We start from the raw sequence: 21343 nt of genomic DNA on the forward strand, positions 1-21343 counted from the left end.
AAAATCAGGAGCTTAAAGTCCCTATCCTGAGTTAGACCACTATGAGTAGACAGAAGTTCAAATCTTTTTATCCTAGCTACAGTATTTACTTTCCAAATCCCCTGCTTTGTTATTCTTCAGTACATATTAAGCAAACCCCTTGTGCTGAAACAGCTAAAACTTTCAGTAATAAAAATTCACAGAAAGGAGCAAAAGGCAGAAATAACTATGGACTATTTCTTGTAGTTAACAAAAAGTTAACAAACTGGTATTTTGATATTTTCAAAATATTTTCTCTTGAGTCCTATTTCAAGAATAGATGTTTCTTTGTACAATTGTATTGCCTTTCTTACTACAACAAATATATATTTCTAGTGTGTGTGTGTGTGTGTGTGTGTGTGTGTGCCCATGCTTTTGCTTGTATTACAGGGTATATATGATATGAAACTATGGTTTTCTCAATTTAATTCATATAAGAATTTTTGATGACTTAAATCCACTTAGAAAGTTCCCAATAGTTCTTCCAACTCAGAATCATCCATACAATTCAAATGCTTGAATTAAACTTTTGGAATTAAAATAAAGTCTCACAAACAGTATGCCTGGGAAAGAAACAGATATATCATTCTTAGCCCCATGTATACCTTGAATTTATGTATGAGTTTCAGGAGCATTTTGATGTATAAAATTTATCTGAGATTTTAAGTCATAAATGGAAAATGAGCCAAAATCTAAAACAGTCAACCAAAAATAATTTCTCTGGGCATTTGATCAAATATAAAACATAAAATTATTATAAATTTTATTCTTTGCATATGAAGGCTTCATCCAAAACAGCTTGCAGAGCTTTGAAAAGAAATCCCTCAAAGACCAGCTATAGAATTGGGTGGGATTTGTGGGTTTCACATCTGAAGTCAGTAACTGAAATTACTGTAACAGATGTACAAACAAGCTTGCCAAAATAGAACTTCCAAGAAACTGAGCATGGGGAAAATAGGTTAATGGAATCATTGTAAAACTGAATTGATGGCAACGTGTGTGCAAATTATATTCATCTACAGATATACTTTTAAATTAATATGGCTTAAATCTGTATTTATCAGTAGTAAAGAGATTTCTACTATAGTTTGTCTAAATATTATGCTACAAATAATAGTTCTTTTTTTCTTCATTGATCAATTTGGTTTTTCTTTGTCTAGCAACCCTTAAAGGGTCAGAAAGTTGTCTTGGAGCACCAGTGAAGAAGCTCAGATCAGGGGGCACCTGATCAGAGCAGACTGCAGAACCCTCTGAAAAAAAAAAAAGGGCTACCGGGAGAGCCACAGCAGCCCTAGTCATCTCCAGCAAGAAGAGAAGCACTGTAAAACAGCTGATTCTCAACTGCATGCTGAAGCTGGGTGAGCCAGAATTTTTCTTTCCTTCTCTGTGAGGATTATAAATGTTGTGCCCCTGATGGGAAAGGGCTGAAAAGTAAGAACCCACAGAAGGATTAAAGTTAAAGGTGGCGAGCAATTACAAACAAGGGGAAATACTCTTAAGTGAAGAAATCTTGGATATAATGGAAAAATTTGAAGCTCAAAATCAAATGATAATTAAAAATCAACAGAAAATACACAAAAATGAACAAAAACAGATGAGAGCGATAAAAAGATAGAAATGTTATTACAAGAAAATGAAAAATTAGAGAACACAATTAAGATTTTAGAGATGGAAAAAGTGAAACATTATTTAAGATTTCAAAATATTCCTGAGGATAGAGAAGAGAATATAGCAGAGGTGATTATTGACATCCTGGAGGAGGCTTTAAAGGCAGACAGAGGAGAAATTCAGCTAGAGATCGATGAAATATTTAGCATGAACTCAAGCTACTCAAGAAGAAATAAACTGCCAAGAGAAGTACATGTACAGTTTATAAAGAAGACAAGAGATGAAGTATTACGGAAAGTTAGAGATGAGCCAATACAATACAAAAATAAATAAATTGTGGTTTTAAAGCAGACATTATCACTTCCTGACTATGAAGCTGATTGCTAATGGTATAAACTTTAGATGGCTGAAGCTGGAAAGCATTTTAATAAATTGGAATAATACAAGATATCGATTGGACTCAATCTTGAAGGCAGAAGATTTTGAAGTAAGAAATAGAGCAATTTAAGATGAAGAAGTGAAACAAAAACAAGGGGAGAGTAAGGAGCAGAAACAAACAGAAGAGAGAACCCAAGGAGCAACTGCACAAACAGGAGAAAAGAAAGAGAAAGACAATCAAAAGGGCGAAGATGAAGACACTGCCAGAGAACAGAGGACTACTAGATCTAAATATAAATAAATGGAAATGGAGAAAGAAAATGGAATCTTTTCATTAAACATAAATGGACTAAATTCCCCAATTAAAAGAAACAAGAATTTTAGGAAGTTACAGAAATTGAATTTAGATATAATTTGTTTGCAAGAAACACATATAAAAGAACAACATCATGAAGTATTGGAACATCCAAAAATTGGGAAACTTTATTATGCATTAGCACAGCAGAAAAAAAGAGGGGTTGCTGTATATATTAAAGTGACAATAGATTCTAAAATGGTATATTCAGATAAAGAAGTAAGAATTTTAATGATAGAAATATATCTGCATCAAAAGCAAATATTGTTAGTGGTAATTTATGCACCAAACAATAATCAAGAAAATTTTTACAAAAACTTACATAGAAAAATAATAGAAATGGAGTACCAAAATATCTGCTTATTAGGAGATTTCAATGCAATAATAGATGGAAAAATTGATTATAAAAGTAACAAAACAGGAAAAACGAAGAAGGTTACCTAAGACATTTTTTGATATGGCAGAGGAAATTGGAATCTAAGACATCTGGAGGGAAGTTAAGCCACAAAAATTGCAATATACTTTCTATTCAAATAGTTAAAAATCCTGGTCAAGGACTGATATGATTCGGATGACTGCTGATGTGAGAATGAATGTACAGGACATTGAAATAGAAACAGGCATATGGGCAGATCATAATCCTTTGAAAATGACCTGGAAAGGAATACAAGAAAGGCCAAGATGGATTTTAAATCATTCCATATTAAAAGAAAAAGAATTTATAGAGATGGTGAAAAAAGAAATGGAATTTTTCTTCAAAGAAAATAAAAAAGAAGATACAACAGTACAAAATGTATGTGATACAGCTAAAGCGTACTTTAGAGGCATAGCTATAACATATATGGCAAGGAAAAATAAACAGAGAAAACAGCAATATATATTATTAAAACAAGCATTTGGAAAGTTAGAATTAGAACTGCAAAAAAATCCACAAAAAAGACTTTGAAAAGAGAAATGGACATAATAAAACATAAATTAAATGTGCTAGACTCAGAAAAAGTGGCAGAACAGATAAAAAGAGCGAAACAGAACTTTTTAAAAAATGCCAATAAGCCGGGAAGATGGTTAGCTTATAAACTTACAATACAGGAAAAAAAGATACATAACTTACTAGATGGGAAAGGTTATTTACAATATAAAAATGAAGAAATAGAAAAGATAGTCAAAGAATACTATAAGGATCTGTATGATAAGGAGGAGACTTCAAGAGAGAAAACTGTAAAATATCTGGAAGACAATAATCTTCCAAAGATTTCAGAGGCATTTAAAATCATGTTAGATGAAGGAGTTACAATGATGGAAATATCAGAGGCCTTAAAAAGACAAAAAAATAAATGGAAAAACACCAGATCCAGATGGGCTTCTGGCGGAGCTATATAAGAATTTACAAGAGATACTAAGTGAACTATTGAAAGACGTTTGCAATGGACTTTTATTAGAAGCTAAACTTCCAGCTACATGGATTGAAGCAACATTACTTTAATACCAAAAGAAAATTCTGATTTGACCCAGATTAAGAACTATAGACCAATTTCATTGCTCAATGTGGATTATAAATCTTTTACTTCAATAATGGTGGAGAGATTGAAAAAATATTTATTTAAATTTATACATCCAGATCAAAATGGCTTTTTACCAAAGAGACAAATTAAAAATAATCTAAGAGTGATAATAGATGTATTAGAATATTATGAGCTACATCCAGGGAAACAAATGGCACTAATATTCTTAGATGCCCAAAAGGCATTGGATAATCTTTCATGGCAATTGATGATTCACCAATTACAAATCATGGACTTTGGACAGAATTTTATAAGTATGGTAAAAACAATATATAACAAACAAACAGCCAAAGTAATTGTGAATGGAGATTGCACTGAGAGCTTTGAAATAAGGAAAGCTTATTTGCCCATTATCCCCTCTGTTATTCATTTTTACTCTGGAAGTTTTAAATCAAAATATTAGACAAGATACAGAAATTAAAGGGTTGGGGATAAAGGGTGAAACATATAAACTATAAGCATTTGCTGATGATTTAGTATTTATTTTGGAAGAACCCCTGGAGATGATTCCCAAATTGTGGGGAAAGATAGAACAGTATGGAGAAATAGCGGGATTAAAAATAAAGAAAAAACTAAGATAATATTTAAGAATCTCACTGATAAGCAAAAAAAATGATTGTCAGAATCAATAGAGGTACAGATAGTGAAAAAGGTTAAATATTTGGGTATATATTTATCAACCAAATTCTCAACAATAAAAGAAGACAATTATATAAGGCTATTGAAACAAATAAAGCTAGATTTGGAAAAGTGGAAGAACTTACAACTGTCACTACTAGGAAGAATTGCTACAGTTAAAAAGAATATATTGCCTAAGATCTTATTTTTATTTCAAACAATTCTGATAAAACTTGAGAAAAAATCTTCCAAGAGTTAAATTCATTAATTTTGAAGTTTGTTTGGCAAGGAAAGAAAGCTAGAATAAAGATGAAAACTGTTGTGTAGTGGGCTCGTTGTGCAGGAATGAAGACAAGGCGAGTGAATTCAGCAATGATCATGTTTATTTGTTTGCAGGATCTGAACTGGGGAACTGGGCTGCAGCTGCAGCAATTTATAGCTTGGCCCCTAGGAGGTAGCCAATAGATTTAAAACAACCTATAGCCACCCAAGGGACGCAGTGGCTCAGATGGTTAGGATGCTGAGCTTGTTGATCAGAAGGTTGGCAGTTCAGTGGGTCAAATCCTGAGTGCCACATAACAGAGTGAGCGCCTGTTACTCGTCCCAGCTTCTGCCAACCTAGCAGTTCGAAAGCATGTAAAAAGTAGAAAAATAGGGACCACTACGGTGGGAAGGTAACAGCATTCCGTGCGCCTTTGGCATCTAGTCATGCTGGCCACATGACCACGGAGACATCCTCGGACAAGCTCTTCAGCTTTGAAACGGAGATGAGCACTGGCCCCTAGAGTTGGAAACAACTAGCACGCATGTGTGGGGGAACCTTTACCTTTACCTTTTATTGCCGCCTAGGGGCAGCCAATAGCAGCACTGGAGACGAGGTGTCTGAGTTGCTAGGAGCCGTTAGCTAGCTCCAGCTTACCACATGGTGTCACAATGAAGCCCAATACATTATACCCCTCCCCTCTTAGAATGAACATCATAGCAACAACAAAAGTGATTACAGCAATACAGTTTACAAGATTTAACAATAGGATCCAATTAACAGCACAATAACACACTTAACATTATAGCTCCATTATTTTTGGTAGAGTCTCATAGGTCAAAATACAAACAACATTATAGCTTTTTATTTTGTCACATAATCTGCTAAATAAGCAGGAGGTTTGCATGCCCTTGTGGAACACCTGAGGGAACCATTCACTTTCTGGTCTACCAGCTTACCCGCCAGGCCGGGCAGACCAGTGTCCTTTAATAAGCGGATTATCTGGACCCCTACCAATCGGGTTTCAGGCCCGGGTACAGCACGGAGACGGCATTGGTCGCTCTGGTGAATGATCTCTGGAGGGCGCGGGATAGGGGATATTCCTCTGTCCTAGTCCTATTAGACCTCTCAGCGGCTTTCGATACCATTGACCATGGTATCTTGCTGCGGCGTCTCAGGGGATTGGGAGTGGGAGGCACAGTTCTTCAGTGGTTCTCCTCCTATCTCCTGGGACGCTCGCAGTCGGTGTTGGCAGGGGGGCAGAGATCGGCCCCTAGGTCTCTCGTTTGTGGAGTTCCTCAGGGGTCGGTTCTCTCGCCTCTCCTGTTCAACATCTATATGAAACCGCTGGGTGAGATCATTCGTGGTTTTGGAGTTGGGTATCATCAGTATGCCGATGATACCCAACTTTTCTTTTCGACCCCAAACCACCCCAGTGATGCCCTCGCCATGATGTCCCGTTGCCTGGAGGCGGTTCGGGTCTGGATGGGGAGGAACAGACTTCAACTCAACCCTGACAAGACTGAGTGGCTGTGCATTCCGGCATCCCGGGACGTTCAAAATGTTCCATCTCTTTCTATGGGGGGTGAGCTCTTACCCCCCGTGGATAGGGCTCGCAACTTGGGAGTCCTCCTAGATTCACGGCTTACCCTGGAAGATCATATAGTGGCCGTGACTAGGGGGGCTTTCGCCCAGGTTCGCCTGGTGCGCCAGTTGCGGCCCTATCTGAACCGGGACGCCCTGTGTACGGTCACTCATGCGCTCGTGACCTCTCGCCTTGACTACTGTAATGCTCTCTACATGGGGCTTCCCTTGAAGACCACTCGGAGGCTCCAACTGGTACAGAATGCGGCCGCGAGAGTTGTCTTGGGAGTTTCCCGGTACTCCCATGTTACACCTTTGCTCCGCGAGCTGCATTGGTTACCAGTTGTCTTTCGGGTGAGGTTCAAGGTGTTGGTTATGATCTTTAAGTCCCTACATGGCATGGGTCCGGGATACCTCAGGGACCACCTGCTGCCGGCATCGATTCCCCTCCGCCCTGTGCGTTCCCACAGAGAGGGCCTCCTCAGGGTGCCGCCAGTCAGGGAATGCCGACTGGTGGCCCCCAGGGGGAGGGCCTTCTCTGTGGGCACCCCGGCATTATGGAATCAACTGCCGGTGGAGCTCCGGATGGCACCAGACCTCCGAACTTTCCGTCGGGGCCTGAAGACCCACCTGTTTGAAATAGCTGGTCTGGCCTGATGGGGGATTATGGGTTTTTAATTGTTTTTTAAATTTGTATTACTGTTTTAATTGGGCATGGGTTTAATCTTTTTTTAATTTTTGTATTGTCTTTTTTATATATGCCCTGTGAACCGCCCTGAGTCCCTACCAAGGAGAAGGGCGGTATATAAATCAAATAAACTATAAACTATAAACTATAAACTATAATGCAATTGAGTCAGAAGGATTTGGTGCTCTCTGGCTGGCCTCTCCAGGTTGGCCCACCCCAGAGTCAGTTTGTTCAGCAGAGTTAGCACAGCGGTTGTGAAAGTCAGGTTGGGTTGCTCCATCAGGGGACCCATGTTGCACTTCCGGACTCCCCTCATCTACGGCCAACTCCTCATAACTTGTGCTGTTAGAGTCTTCAGAGTCTATGCATGGACCGGCCTGACTGCCAGTTTGGGGACCTTGGGAGGACTTATGATGCAGTCCTCTCTTAGTGGCTGTTCTGGAAACCACTTTCTGAGTTTATCAATGTGGCGTCTGACAACTTGCCCTCCCTCCAGCCCCACTTCATAAGAGAGGGGGCCAGACACTTTAGTAATTTTTCCAGGAACCCACAAATTCACATGCCCATAGTTTCTGGCCCACAACCCATCGCCCACTTGCAGCCCCCTCGGGGGTTGGTCAAGAGGCTTCTGCTGCCACTCTATCTGCATGCAACCTGTCCAGTTTTGTAATCAGGCGCCTCCCCCAATGTAGTTCTGCCAGGCTTTTCCCAGTAGTTGTGCAGTGCGTGGAATGCTGGCAAAGTAAAAAATCTGCCAGTCTGTGATGCCAGTCCCCAGTCACTATGCATTTCAGTGACTCCTTTGTGGTCCTTACCATGCATTCAGCTTGACCATTACTGGATGGATGAAATGGGGCCAACATTGCGTGTCTGATGAGATTTGCTCTCAGGAAAGCCTGAAATTCAGCTGTAGTAAACTGGGCCCCGTTGTCTGATACTAAGACATCAGGCAACCCATGCATGGCAAAGAGTTTTCTAAGCACCTGGATGGTCCTAGCAGTAATCATATTTGGAACTGGAATCACTTCAAGCTATTTGGAGTGGCTGTCTACCTGTTCTGTTTCCCCAACACTACCACTATAAGGAAGACAGGGTGGAATGATGACCCTGCTACCCCACAGCACACATCCCTTGTGGGCTGACAGTTCATTTTTCCAAGAAGCGTAGTGATGAAACTCAGGGCCTGGCCGGGTCTCAAGCCATCCCCTTAACACCCAGTTGAGAATGTGGCTAAGCATTCTGTCCATGGTGGTTTCAGCTGCAACATCCCCTGCATGTAGGGGTGCTTCAGGGAAATCCTGGATCACCAGGATATGACAAGCTGGGGCTGGGTAAAATCAGTCTGCAGTAGAGGAAGTTGGCTGACAGCATTGGTATGGCCCATTTCCTTACGCGGCTTGTGGACTAGCCAGTAAGAGTATGCAGCCATGAAAATGGACCATCATAGCATTCACGATGACAGGATCTGTGGTGTTTAGTTGTCTGCTGTGAAGAGACCAAGCAGAGGTTGGAAGGTTCATCCATATAAGAAGTTGTGGAACTTCTGGACTTCTGGTTTGCCAAGTCAGCTGACATAGACATCTGGAGGATGGCTTTTGTCTTCCATGTCCAGTTTCGCATTGCTGGGGGGTCCTAAAAGGGCCGAAGAGTTGCCAAGGATGGGCTTTTGCAGAAACGCGGGGGAGCTGCAACCCCCCCTCGTTAGTGCCTGCATTTCCTTCATACCGGCGGACGAAAGACTGGGCATAGTAATATGGCCAGTTACTAGGCTGCAGACAGCCAAACTCAAACTTACCATCAGGTAACATTAAAGCAGTGTGGAAGAGATGGGGGTAATATTCTTCTCTTATACCTTAATCTTCTTTTTTTCACCTAAATAAGCTGCTAAGTACCTTCCCCCCTGTGGAGAGGGAGGGGGGATTCAACCATCCCTTCAAATAAGCAGCGAGCAAGCCCAGGGTTTTTTTTAAAAAAAAGTTGAAAAAAGAAACGGACTAAAAGAAAAGAATTTTCAAAGTACTTGGGGGACACCCAGTGGCTAAACCTGAAATTGCAATCTGACTTTCTCTTTAAAAAACATCAAGAAAATATTTAAAAAAAACAAGGTAAGATTAACCTTGAACACCAGATGTGAAACTTCACTATGGAAGAGTTTCAAAAACAAATCTATGCTATGTGGGAAATATTTTACCAAACTTATCAGTTCCTTTCTTCAGATGGAGAGGAAATAAGAGCTTTTGGAAAAGAACTAGAAAGCATCTTGAAGAAACAAACTCAAACTGTGACTACAACTAATATTTTATTGGGACAGAACTTAACAGAAGAAATTGAAGAATCAAATACATTGGCAGAAGAATTAAATGTTCAACAAATACAGACTTTTGAAGATTATAATGGAAAAAAGGTGGGAAAAAATTTATTCAGACCAGGACAATTATAGCAAGAGGCAAAAATAATGAGAAGATTTGGTGCTGTTAACAGACTCCTCAATCCTGCAAAAGTGGAGACTGGAGGGCCACTTCAATATGATATAACAACACAAGAATGCTTTGATGATCCTGAGGCAAAGAAGTGAAAAATGACATGGCAAAGGAAGAAAGCAAGAATAAGATTGAAGAAATATGGACATTCTTTTTTTTATTGAAAAGTTTTACAGTACATTTTTGAATACAAAACCCCTCCCCTCCCCCTCCCCTCTCCCCAAACCTCCCTAACTTTCCCCTCCCCTCCCCTCCCCCCTCCCCGACTTCCCAGAGCTAAATACAGGGTATAAAAATACAAACAAACATAATCTAAAATATGCAAACAACAATAAAATATTAAATTCTATCGCACTTTAACTCTTAATAAAATAACTACAAGCTAATTATACATCATATAAATCCACTACTTATTCAAATGCTAAGTGAAACTTTTTAGTCCCATATTTATCCTGGACATTCTTAAGAGGCCTGAAATAGATAGTACCAAAATAGACAGAATTGTACTTGGATTACGAGAGATTGTTTTGATGAGTAGATAAAAATACTGACTAATTAAAAAAAATAAAAATAAAACACAGATGAATACTAGCATTGAAATATTGAGTTCCTTGAATGATATGGATTAAAGTATTGGTTACAACAATTTGGTGGATGGGGACCAGCTCAGGCATAGGGTTTTGCCCTGTGGCCATTCAGAAAGAAATAAAACTGGTGCTGGTATGCACTGGATTGTTGTATGTATGCTACCTCAGCAAAAGGTAGGTCAGTCCAGCTGTCTTGTTGGTAGTTGATAAAGCATCAAAAGTACTCCTCCAAACATGAGTTCATTCATTCTGTCCCCCCATTCATTTGCAGTTGGTGACTAGAACTGTGTCCTTGGTCTGTACCTAATCAGTCCAGAAAGGCTCTCCCAAAGTTAGGAGTGAATTGGACTCCTTTGTCAGAGATAATTTGTTGTGGCACTCTGTGTAGGCAGTAAATGTGATGCAAGAATATTTTTGCTAGCCCCTTAACAGTGGGAATTTTCTGACAAGGAATGAAATTTGGAGAACAGATCACTCATGACCCAGATTACAGTGTTTCCCGCACTTTCAGGAAATTCTACTATAAAGTCCATAGAGATTCTCTCTAGTGTGCTGATGGCTCAGCCACCGTTTGAAGGAGCCCTGGGGTTTTCTCTTGTCTCCACTTTGCTGATGCACAAATAGGGCAACTGGAGACATAGCTTTCAACGTCTGTCATGCCTTTGACGAAGCCTGAATCTGCTGAAGAAAATGAGCTGGAATGGGACCCTATGGAGGTCAAGGGAGAGGTGTCTGTGGCTTCAGAGGAATGTGGGGAAGAGCAGACCGAGGCAGGCCAGGGCCTTTCATGATTGGGACAGGATGAACAGGAGAGACAGAGTTCAGGTGATGAGCAAGGGCCACCCCTTCCTGATCCTAGAGCACAGAGAGCGGAGAGAAGGAGGGTACAATGCAGGCAGGCTCAACTACTCAGGAGAAGAGTGTCCCGCCCCTCTCCACAAGGCACACCTGGAGACTGAGACTTAAGGAGACACTGTGGGAAGAGGCATTTGTCAGAAACAAACACTGATTCCTTGGAGTTTTGTGTGTTGTTGCTGAGCTCTTGTTCTGTGTTGTGATTTTTGGTTGGAAACCCAGAAACTCTGACCATTGGACTGAGTGACAACATTGCTTGGATGTTCAAAGAACTCGGATTGTATTTTGGCTTCTCTTCTGAAACTGCTCAGGCAAGCTTGTATTTCCACAGAGTCATTAGATTTTGGATGTATGTTTCATTCCTTGCTATCTCTGTGGCCTTGAGTAAATTACTCTTCTAATCAGACTGTATGTGAAACTACTTGCAGCCAGAGGTGGCTGAAGATGTTGTGTCTTCCTTTGTTTTGAGGTTTGCCAGAAATGTGGGAGCATTTGGGGAAAATTTGGAGCAATTAAAGGGCGGTTTGAATTGCCAGCTGCATTGCCTGTATGCTATGTCCTATGTCTTTTTTGAGGAAGGGCCACCAAAACTGCCTCTTGAGAAGATGCAGAGTTTTCATGAACCCAAACCCTGCCAGCTTTGAGTCGTGGCATGCCTGCATAGTTTTTAGTCTCTGACTGGGGGATACATATAATTTTTCATCCACCAAGGCCAGTCCATCTTGGATGGAGCAGATATTCTTTTGTCTGCCAAACCACTCGTCTCCTTCCAGGGCTTTCTTGAAAGCCACTGCTGTGGCATTGTCCATTGGAGTCTTTTCCTTTCACTGAGCCCTCGTGGTTACCTGGGACACTAGTTGGTGTAATGGGAGCAAAGGCTTAACTATTTCTGCCTTGGAGCTAGTGTATTGAGGCATTTTGGATAAAGCGTCTACCGAGAAATTCTTTTCCCCTGGTAAATAGCATAGGGTTAAATTGAATTGTTGGAACTATTGGGCCCATCTTGCTTACTCAGGGGATAGTTCTTGAGGGGTTTTTAATGCTTCCAGGTTCTCATGCTCAGTCAACACCTAGAATGGCATTTTACTTCCTCTAAGAAATGTCTCCAGGGAGGAGCGCCCACCTAATAGCATAAGCTTCCTTCACCCACACTGCCGAGCATTGTTCAGTTTCAGTTAGGTTTTTTTTTTAATGTGCATATGGTTGCAGTTTCCCTTGCTCATTTTTTCACAATATCACAGCTCCTACTGCCATGTCACTGGCATCAGTTTGGGTGACAAATGGTCTCTCGGGATCTGGATGCTTTAGCACAGATTCAGCAGTGAAAAGCCATTTAAGTTTTTCAAATGCCACCTGGCTGTCCATGGTCCATTTTAGTAGATGACTGGGCTTTGGTTTGTCCCCTCCCTTTGTTTACAGCAGGTTGGTGATAGGGAGGACTATTTGATCAAAAGAAGTTGGCAAACCCCAGGAAGCTTTGCAGCTGCTTTCCTGGCGCATGATGGCACCCACTCTAGCACCGATCTCATCTTCTCTAGGTTCATCTCAACCCCCTCATGGGAGATCTGATAACCCAAATAATCAATCTTGTCTTGGTGGAACTCACACTTGAATAGTTTGGCATACAGTTTGGCAGCATAGAGCTTTTTTAAAATGGCTCTGACCAGCTTCATATGTTCAGCTTTCATCTCTGTGTAAATTAAAATGTCATCAATATACACCAGCACCCCTTTGTACAGGTGCTCATGGAGAACCTCATTTATCAGCTGTATGAACACCGTGGGTGACCTTGCAATCCAAAGGGAAGAACCTTGAATTGGAAGCAACCCAGCAGGCAGTTGAAAGCAGTTTTCCATTCATCCCCCTCTCTGATTCTAATGCAATAGTAAGCCTCTTGCAAGTCCAGTTTGGAAAAATTCTCCCCTTGGCCAGGTGGGCCAACATGCCTTTCATGAGGGGAAGGGGGTACATATTTTCCATGCACGCCATGTTCAGCCCATGATAGTCAACACTGAGATGAAGAGAGCCATCCTTTTTCACTTGAAACAGGACAGGGAGAGCCACCCTAGGTCAGGCTGGCTGGATAAAGCCACAAGCTAGATTTTTGTTGATGAAAATGCATAGTTCATCTAACTCTCTCAGAGTTATGAATAGAGCTTTTGGCAATTTGGCCCCTGAGACAATCTCAATGGCACAGTCTGTGGGTCAGTGGGGAGGGAGCTCATGTGATCCCCTTTTGCTAAACACATCTCTTAGGTCTTAGTATTCTCTAGGTATGCTTGGGAGGTCCTTCCCTTGTACTGTTGCTCCTATTTCTCACCAGAGAACCCATTGGGATAGGTGCCCTGCATCACATAGGGTTTTTCTCTTAGTGGGAACTTCAATACTCCCTCCTTCAGTCTATTTGTGGGTTCCACCTTTTCAGTCAGGCCAGCCCCAGGACAAGGGGTCTTTCCATCCCAAGGGCTACTATGAATCTTAAAGTCTCTGAGTGAGTTCCCATTATCATCCGTAGAGATTCATTGGCAAAAGTGGCAAGGATGTCCCATATAGGTGTAGAATGCAATTGGGGTCTTTAACCTCCTCAGGTGAATTCCCAATTTCTCCACTAAGGCTGGGCTCACTAAGCATCTGATGCATCCTGAGTCTAATAGGGCTTTTAGGGATGCTTTCTGTGCCCGGGAGATGCAGCTCTATAAGCATGGTTACTGGCGCATTTGGGTCACTTACCAAGGGGTCATTGTCTGAATCGGTGTTGGTAAACCCCTGGTCTTCCTCCAGTGGGGTCAGAATTCCCTTCTCTCATTTAGGTGAGGGGGTGAATGCCTTGACCTCTGTGCTCTTCAGGGCCATCTCTTTCATGTCAGGTTGCACTTTTGCAGTCTCCCCCTCCCCCTGGCACTTGATCTCCTTTCTTGGCCAGAGTTTTATTTCTGCATTCGGCTGCTCAGTGAACTTCCTTTCCACATTTAAAGCAAGCAGTGGAGTGCATCACTTGTGCTTGGGCTCCAGTTGCCACCTCTCTTCCTCTCAGCGGGTGATCTCTTCCATGCCTTGCTGGTATGGATTATTCAAGGTTTGGTCAATCCCCACTTTTTCAGCTACCACGCACCAGTCATGGAGGTGGATGGGGACCTCCCTCACAATGCAGGCATTGTATAAGTCACCATTTAACCCATCTTTGAAGCAAGTCATGAGGATGTCTTCCAGCCTTGACTGCCACATGGTTTTTATGCAGTCTTGGGCTTTGCGGTTGGCAAGGGGGTCTCCAAATTGCCATGTCATGGCTGTCATGAATCGATTGAAATTTATCAGCTCTGGGGCTTTAGCATTGTGGAGAGTCACCATCCACCTGGCTGTGGCCCCTTCCAATGCCAGGGTGACAACCGTGACTCTGCCCCCCTTTGGTAGGGGTAGGGATCTCGTGTCCTCATTCCTGCATGTAGGTCACGACTTGGGCTAGGAAGAACCCAAGTTGTTGAAGGTCTCCATTGAATTTCATACCCAGGTGGTGTGCCTTGAATTTTCACTGGTGGGCCTCACCATCACCCAGTTTCAGGGCATTTGTCCCCTCTGTGTCCCCTTGTGAGATCCCCATGGCTGCTGCTGCTCCCCTTGAGGTTTCAGCCACTACTGCCATAGCATCTAGGAATGAGGGTTTCCCCCCTCTCCTCTCTTGTGCTGGCCATCATCCCTGACATTCAGGCTAAGGCTTCTTGCCCTTTCAGGTTTTGGAATGCATCCATTCTGAACTGAGTTTATCTCCTTGCTCTTTGTTGTTGTCCAGTGCCTCCAGGTCCTCTATCCATCCCTGCCACTGACTGCCTTGTGTAAGGGTGACTCCTTTTGTCCTCCCTTCCCAATTGTCTTTTTTCCCCACACCTATGGACCATTTAGGTTTAGATAAGTCTCCCTCCATCCATCCAGTTTGCGTCTGGGTGAGCCTTGGAAGAGGTTTCCCCCAGCACTAGGCTTCCTCCTGTTCACTGCCTTGGGTGGACATCATTTTCACAATTCACACAGTAGGGTGGGTGCCTCTCCAGGTTGACAACATTGCAGATTCGCCTAAGGCCTCAGCTATCTTCCCAGAAAAGCATGACTCTTGAAACAAGTGTTATTTCAAAAGGAACTTTTACTGAGAAAAAAATGATTGCAGAGAAACCAGGTGGAATCTGAAGTTCCCATGTGAATCATTAAGCTAATTTCCCATTGTCCAAACTCCACCCCAATGCCCAGTCTATCAGGAGCCAATCCACTTGCATGAAGGTGTTTTGAAAACTCCAAAACAAGAAGGTGATAACAAGTCATTCTCTGGCATGACAACTTGGTAACAGGTGGGAGGTAGCCAGAAAGGAATCCATCCAGATGGCTCTGATAGTCCAGTCCCCTTCCCTAATTCCCACACAGATACATCAAAGCCAAATAATCAAATTATTTAATCCCAAAGTAACATTCCCCCCCTCCTCTTGGAATGGCAGTGTTCCAATAGGGACCTGACAGTAATGATTAACCCAAAGAAATGCTAAATTATTTTCTTCTATATAATCTGCCAGTGAGCTTCTGAATCTGGTCAAAAAGCATTCTATCTTTTATTATACTCATAAGCATAAAATTAAATTAAATAATAAGTTAAATTGTTATTCTGAACTCATTTGTATCAAGGCTAATCCCACCACAATAATAGTTGCAGTACTGACTATAACTTCACCAAATATGAAGAAAGAAGGGACTGTAAGAATAATTTTATTTTGCAACTTTATTATCCTTTTTATTTTTTCTCAAACTGAGCATAAAGCTACCTTATTTATTTAAAGCATTTATATAGACACTCATCTTATAACCATCTGTGATCAGCTCCCAATTAAAAAAGCATAAAAACCCTGTTAAAACTATAAAACTAAAAATATTTAAAAAGAACAAAAAACTGGTGCCAAGTCAAATTTCGTTTCCCCCCCCCAATATTTTATTAAGGTTGACTGAGCCTTCCATCCTTTCGAGGTAGGTAAAATGAGGACCCAGATTGTTGGGGGCAATTAAGCTGACTTTGTAATAATGCCGCTTGGGGTGTGTGTGAAAGCCCTAATAAGCAGGCATATACATAGAATGAAGGCTACTGCTAAGCTTGTAAGCCGCCCTGAGTCTTCGGAGAAGGGCGGGATATAAATGGAATTAAAATAAATAAATAAATAAATAAATATTACAAATTTTTAACATAACAAGTCATTCAATAATTTGTAAACAGTATGTTGTCTGGGTAACATTTATAAAACAGTCCTTAACAATTAGTTTCTATAATCTATATTCCATATGTTAATTTCATCTGATTTCCCCTTTCCCCAAAGTATATTTCTTTGCAAAACATTAGATTAAAACAATTCTCATTATTTTAATTAACAACAGTTAAGTATATAGTTTCAATAATCCTATTTGTCATTTTAGTTGCCTTATCATAAATCCTGTTACCATGTTTATTTCAGTTTATTTCTCCCCTCAAATTCTAAATATTCTTGCAAGTGGCAATCTTTTCAACATTTAACTATATTTACATTGGTGGATTTAATTCTATTTTTTCCATATAAACCCTCTCATGCTTTTATATTTCTTAATTGATAAGTGAAAAAGTAGAAAGAGAAAAGAAAAGAGAGAGACAAAGAAGAAAAAAAAGAAAAAGAAAAAAAGAAAAAGAAAAAGAAGAAAGAAAAGAGAAACAAAAAAGTGACAAGAGCACTGAGATACAAAAAATAACATATAACTTAAAATATGTATCCCTCCTAATTTAATATTATTTATTCCCTTAATTTCTTATTCTTTTTGACCATAGCTAAGAATGTATTTAATCTATTTAAACTTTAAGTATTCCATTCAATAGTTCTAATCATCTAATCCTTTAACTCTCATTCAAAATACATTTTTATGCTTTTCTTATCGTCACATTTAAATAACTAAAACATTTGCTTTTGTTTAAATCATTTCAACTTTTTTCAGAAGGAAAAAAAACATTATATTAGTTAAGGGGAAAAAATCATCCCTCTAAGACTAGTTTCAAAGTTTTTCCATTTCTTTAGCCATATTAAACAAATGTTTCTTTTTAAGTACCGTATATACTTGAGTATAAGCCGACTCGATTATAAGCCGAGACACCTAATTTTACCCCCCAAAATTGGAAAAAGTTGGTGACTCGAGTATAAGCCGAGGCTGGGAAATGCAGCAGCTCACGGTAAATTTCAAAAATAAAAATACAGGTAGATAACAATAAAATTGCTTTAATTGAGGCATGTGGAAAAGAGGGTCAACAAAAACAATATATTATCAGTATATTCAACAAAAACAATATATTATCAGTATATTCAACAAAAACAATATATTATCAGTATATTCAACAAAAACAATATATTATCAGTATATTCAACAAAAACAATATATACGGTATACTGCTTTACTATATAAAGTAATGTTAAAGATATTTTCTTTAAAAGAGTAGGAACTGTGATAAAGTTTAAGTATCTTGCAGGTCTGAAAGAAGTTGATTGGCTACACAGGCATACATCTCTGGGAAGGAGGGCCATATGAAACTGTTTTTCTTCAGAATGGTGGCAAGACCTATCAGTAATAAAAATAGCAAAATGTTTCTAACTAATTTAAGATAGCAGCAGATTACATCTTTAAATAAGGAGCTAAGAAACATGCCTCCTCCATGGCAGCCTATGAAATATTCTTCCCCCTGAAATTTGGCAAGCCTCTATTCTCCTAGCCTTCTGTAAAGATTTGAAAACCTGGCTTTTTCCTCAAATACTGGGATAAGATAAGATGAGTGCACATCAGAAATTTGACTTGGCAACTTCCAGTTCCTGTTCGGAATGCCCAATCCTTTGGCTGAAATTTCTTTTTGTTGGGGACCCTAAGGGGCCAGAACCCACCCTGAAGGGGTGGAATGAAGGAAGGAAATCCCAGGGACTTAGGAGAGATGGTGGTCTCCCTGAAAGGTCCAGGAGAAGGTCCTGAAGAAGAAAGTCCCAAAAATCCTAGGGACTTAGGAGAGATGATGGTCTCTCCGAACAGTCCAGGAGAAGCCTTCCAGAAACCAACAGAACAAAAGGCTGGCTAACTCCATTGTACAGCCAAAGCTGAAAACAACAAAAGTCACAAGCTTTATATTAAGCGGATCTTAAACAGCATGCTTGAATCTGGGTAAGAATATTGATTTTCTCTATCCTACCTATTTTCCTGAAGAAGAAAGTTCCCAAAATAAGAGATCTCTAAAGAAGGAAAGGGGGAGGGGGACTCTGCTCCCTCCCTTTTTGTTAGCTGCGAAACTTACCCTTTAGAGAAAGAAAAAAGACTACAAAGACCTGAAAAATGAGCAAATACTGACACCTGCTGGTGGATGAGGATTTTTTTCTGACCCTCAAAGTTTTTAGAAAATGCAGCTGTGTAAACAAAGTGAGAATAACAAAGCTGAAGCAATGAATACTTCACAAAAGGAAACATATGATAAGCGGCAAAAATTTCAAAGGACAATGACTTTAAACTACAAGGAAATGCAGAACAACCTTGAGAGCATGAATCAACTTATTTTCAACTTAATTTCACTCCAAGAAATTTTTCAGGAAAATACAGTAGAGATGACTAAACATAATTCTGAGAATAGAGACTTGAAGGAACCATATAAAATAAAAAAATATGATTTAATCCAAATGGGAAATATTTTAACACGTCTAAGCAACTTTGAAGATAAGGAAAAGAATGAGAAAAATTCCTTACAGGGAAACAACTGATGCAGCAAAACATATTGATTAAGAAAGGCAATGGCCAGAGAAAAAAGACTAAAATGGAAATTCAGGGAAAAAAAGATGGAGCCTATCAGAAAGAATACCGTAAATTCCCTGTATTGCTAAATTATGCTCATATGGTACCAGAGCTATAAATTTATCCCCCATTTTGTTGTATTGCTTTTTTCAAAGGGATTAGTCCTAGTTGTTCGTTCATTCATTCATTCATTCATTCAGTCAGTCAGTCAGTCAATTAATTTATGCCTATTTATCTCAAATTGATGACTAGCAATAATTCAAAACTGTATTTAAAAACAAGAAACAATATTAAAAATCATAAAAGTACAACTGTCAGAATCCATTTATATCTCATTTCTTTTTTTATTGAAAAGTTTTAAAATATATTTTTAAAAAGATAAACTCCCTCCCTCCCCTTTCCCCCCACTTCCCCTCCCTTCCCCTCCCCACCCCTGACTTCCCAGAGCTGAATACAGGGTATAAACTTTAACCAACTTAAGCTAAAATATGCTAACCAACTAAAAAAAGACACTTTAAATTCTATCGCACTTTAACTCCTCTTAACATAACTAAATAACTAAATAATAATAACTAATTAATAATACATCATATAATACTAATACTTATTCATATACTAAATGAAACTTTCTAGTCCCATATTTATTCTGAATATAATCGATCCATCTTCTCCATTCCAAAATATATCTCTGTTGCGAGTGTTCTTTCAAATATGCTGAAATCTTTGCCATTTCCGCCAGGTTTAAAACTTTTAAAGTCCACTCTTGTATAGTAGGCAGTTCCTCCTTCTTCCAATATTGCGCTACTAAGAGTCTTGCTGCCGTAATTAAATTTAACATCAATTTAGTATCTATAACAGTACAATCTGTAATAACACCCAACAGAAATAACTGTGGAGAAAACCTTATCTTTTTCTTAAATAGCATATTCCACCAAATTTTAATCCAAAAAGCTTTAACTTTTTTACAAGTCCACCATATATGATAATAGGTTGCATCATCACAACCACACCTCCAACATTTAGGCTGATAATTCGGATACATACATGCTATTTTTTTGGATCTAATGCCATCTATAAAACAGCTTATAAAAATTCTCTCTTAAATTTTGAGCCTGTGTAAATTTCACATTTCTAACCCATATCCTTTCCCAGATATCCATCGCTATGGGCTCCTGAAAATTCTGGGCCCATTTTATCATGCAATCTTTAACAAGTTCTGTTTCTGAATCTATTTCTATCAGTGCATTATATATCCTCCTTATATGTGCTGGACTTTGATCTCTTATTTGTTTAACCAAATTTTCATCAGTTGTTGAAATACCAACTTTCTGATCCTCCTTCCATCTAGCTTGTAACTGACCATACTGAAACCAAGTCCGCACTATTCTTTCTTCTTTTAAAATATTAAATGGCTTTAATTGCCATACATTCCTTTCCATTCTAAGAATTTCTTTATATGTAGTCACATCATGTTTGAATCCCACACTTATATTTTCTATTGCATGTTTAGGTATTGCCCAAATTGGTATTTTATAATTTAGCAAGGCCCTGGGAACAGATGGATTAAAAGCAATTTATTATAAAATGTTGTTGATTGAAATGGTTGAAACTTTAAAGATGTTGTTTAATGAAATTCAGACTGGAGGAGCAGTTCCTCCATCTTGGAGGACAGCCTTTGTATCATTGATTCCAAAGGAGGATCAAGACCTTACTCAACCTAAAAATTATAGACCTATATCGCTTTTGAATATAGATTATAAGATTTTTGCCAAAGTATTGGCTAATAGATTAATGCAAGTTTTAAAGCAAATGATTCATAGTGATCAATCGGGATTTATATCTGGAAGGTATATGAAATATAATGTAAAACAAATTGTAAATTTGCTTGAATATTTGGATAAGAACAACCAAGTCCCTGCAGCATTGATATTTTTGGATGCAGAAAAAGCTTTTGATCAATTGAATTGGCAATTTTTATTTAGAGTTGTTGAGGAAATGAATTTTGGAGAAGGATTTTTACATTCTATTAAAGCTATATATCAACATCAAACTGCACAAATTATAATTAATGGGGGGTTAACAGAGATGTTTAAAATTGAAAAAGGTACAAGACAGGGATGCCCCCTATCACCATTGTTGTTTGTATTAACGTTAGAGATTTTATTAATTAAAATTCGAGAGTCTTCTATGATAAAGGGAATTAAAATAAAACAGAATGATTATAGATTGAGAGCTTTTGCTGATGACGGTTGTGACATTATCTCAACCGATACAATCGGTTATAGATTTCATGGAAATTATAACTCAGTATGGTAAGGTTTCAGGGTTTAAAATAAATAGTAATAAGACTAAGATATTGTCTAAGAATATGTCTATGAGTGAAAAGGAAATGTTAATTAAATTAACAGGTTTTGAAATAGTAAAAAAGGTTAAGTATTTAGGAGTGTATATTGCAGCTTCAAATGCAAAATTATATAAGAATAACTATGAAACACTATGGTTGAAGATACAAAAGGATTTAAATAATTGGAAAAAATTACAA

This window comes from Vipera ursinii (assembly GCF_947247035.1).
Source record: "Vipera ursinii genome assembly, chromosome: 4".
Taxonomy (NCBI): Eukaryota; Metazoa; Chordata; class Lepidosauria; order Squamata; family Viperidae; genus Vipera; species Vipera ursinii.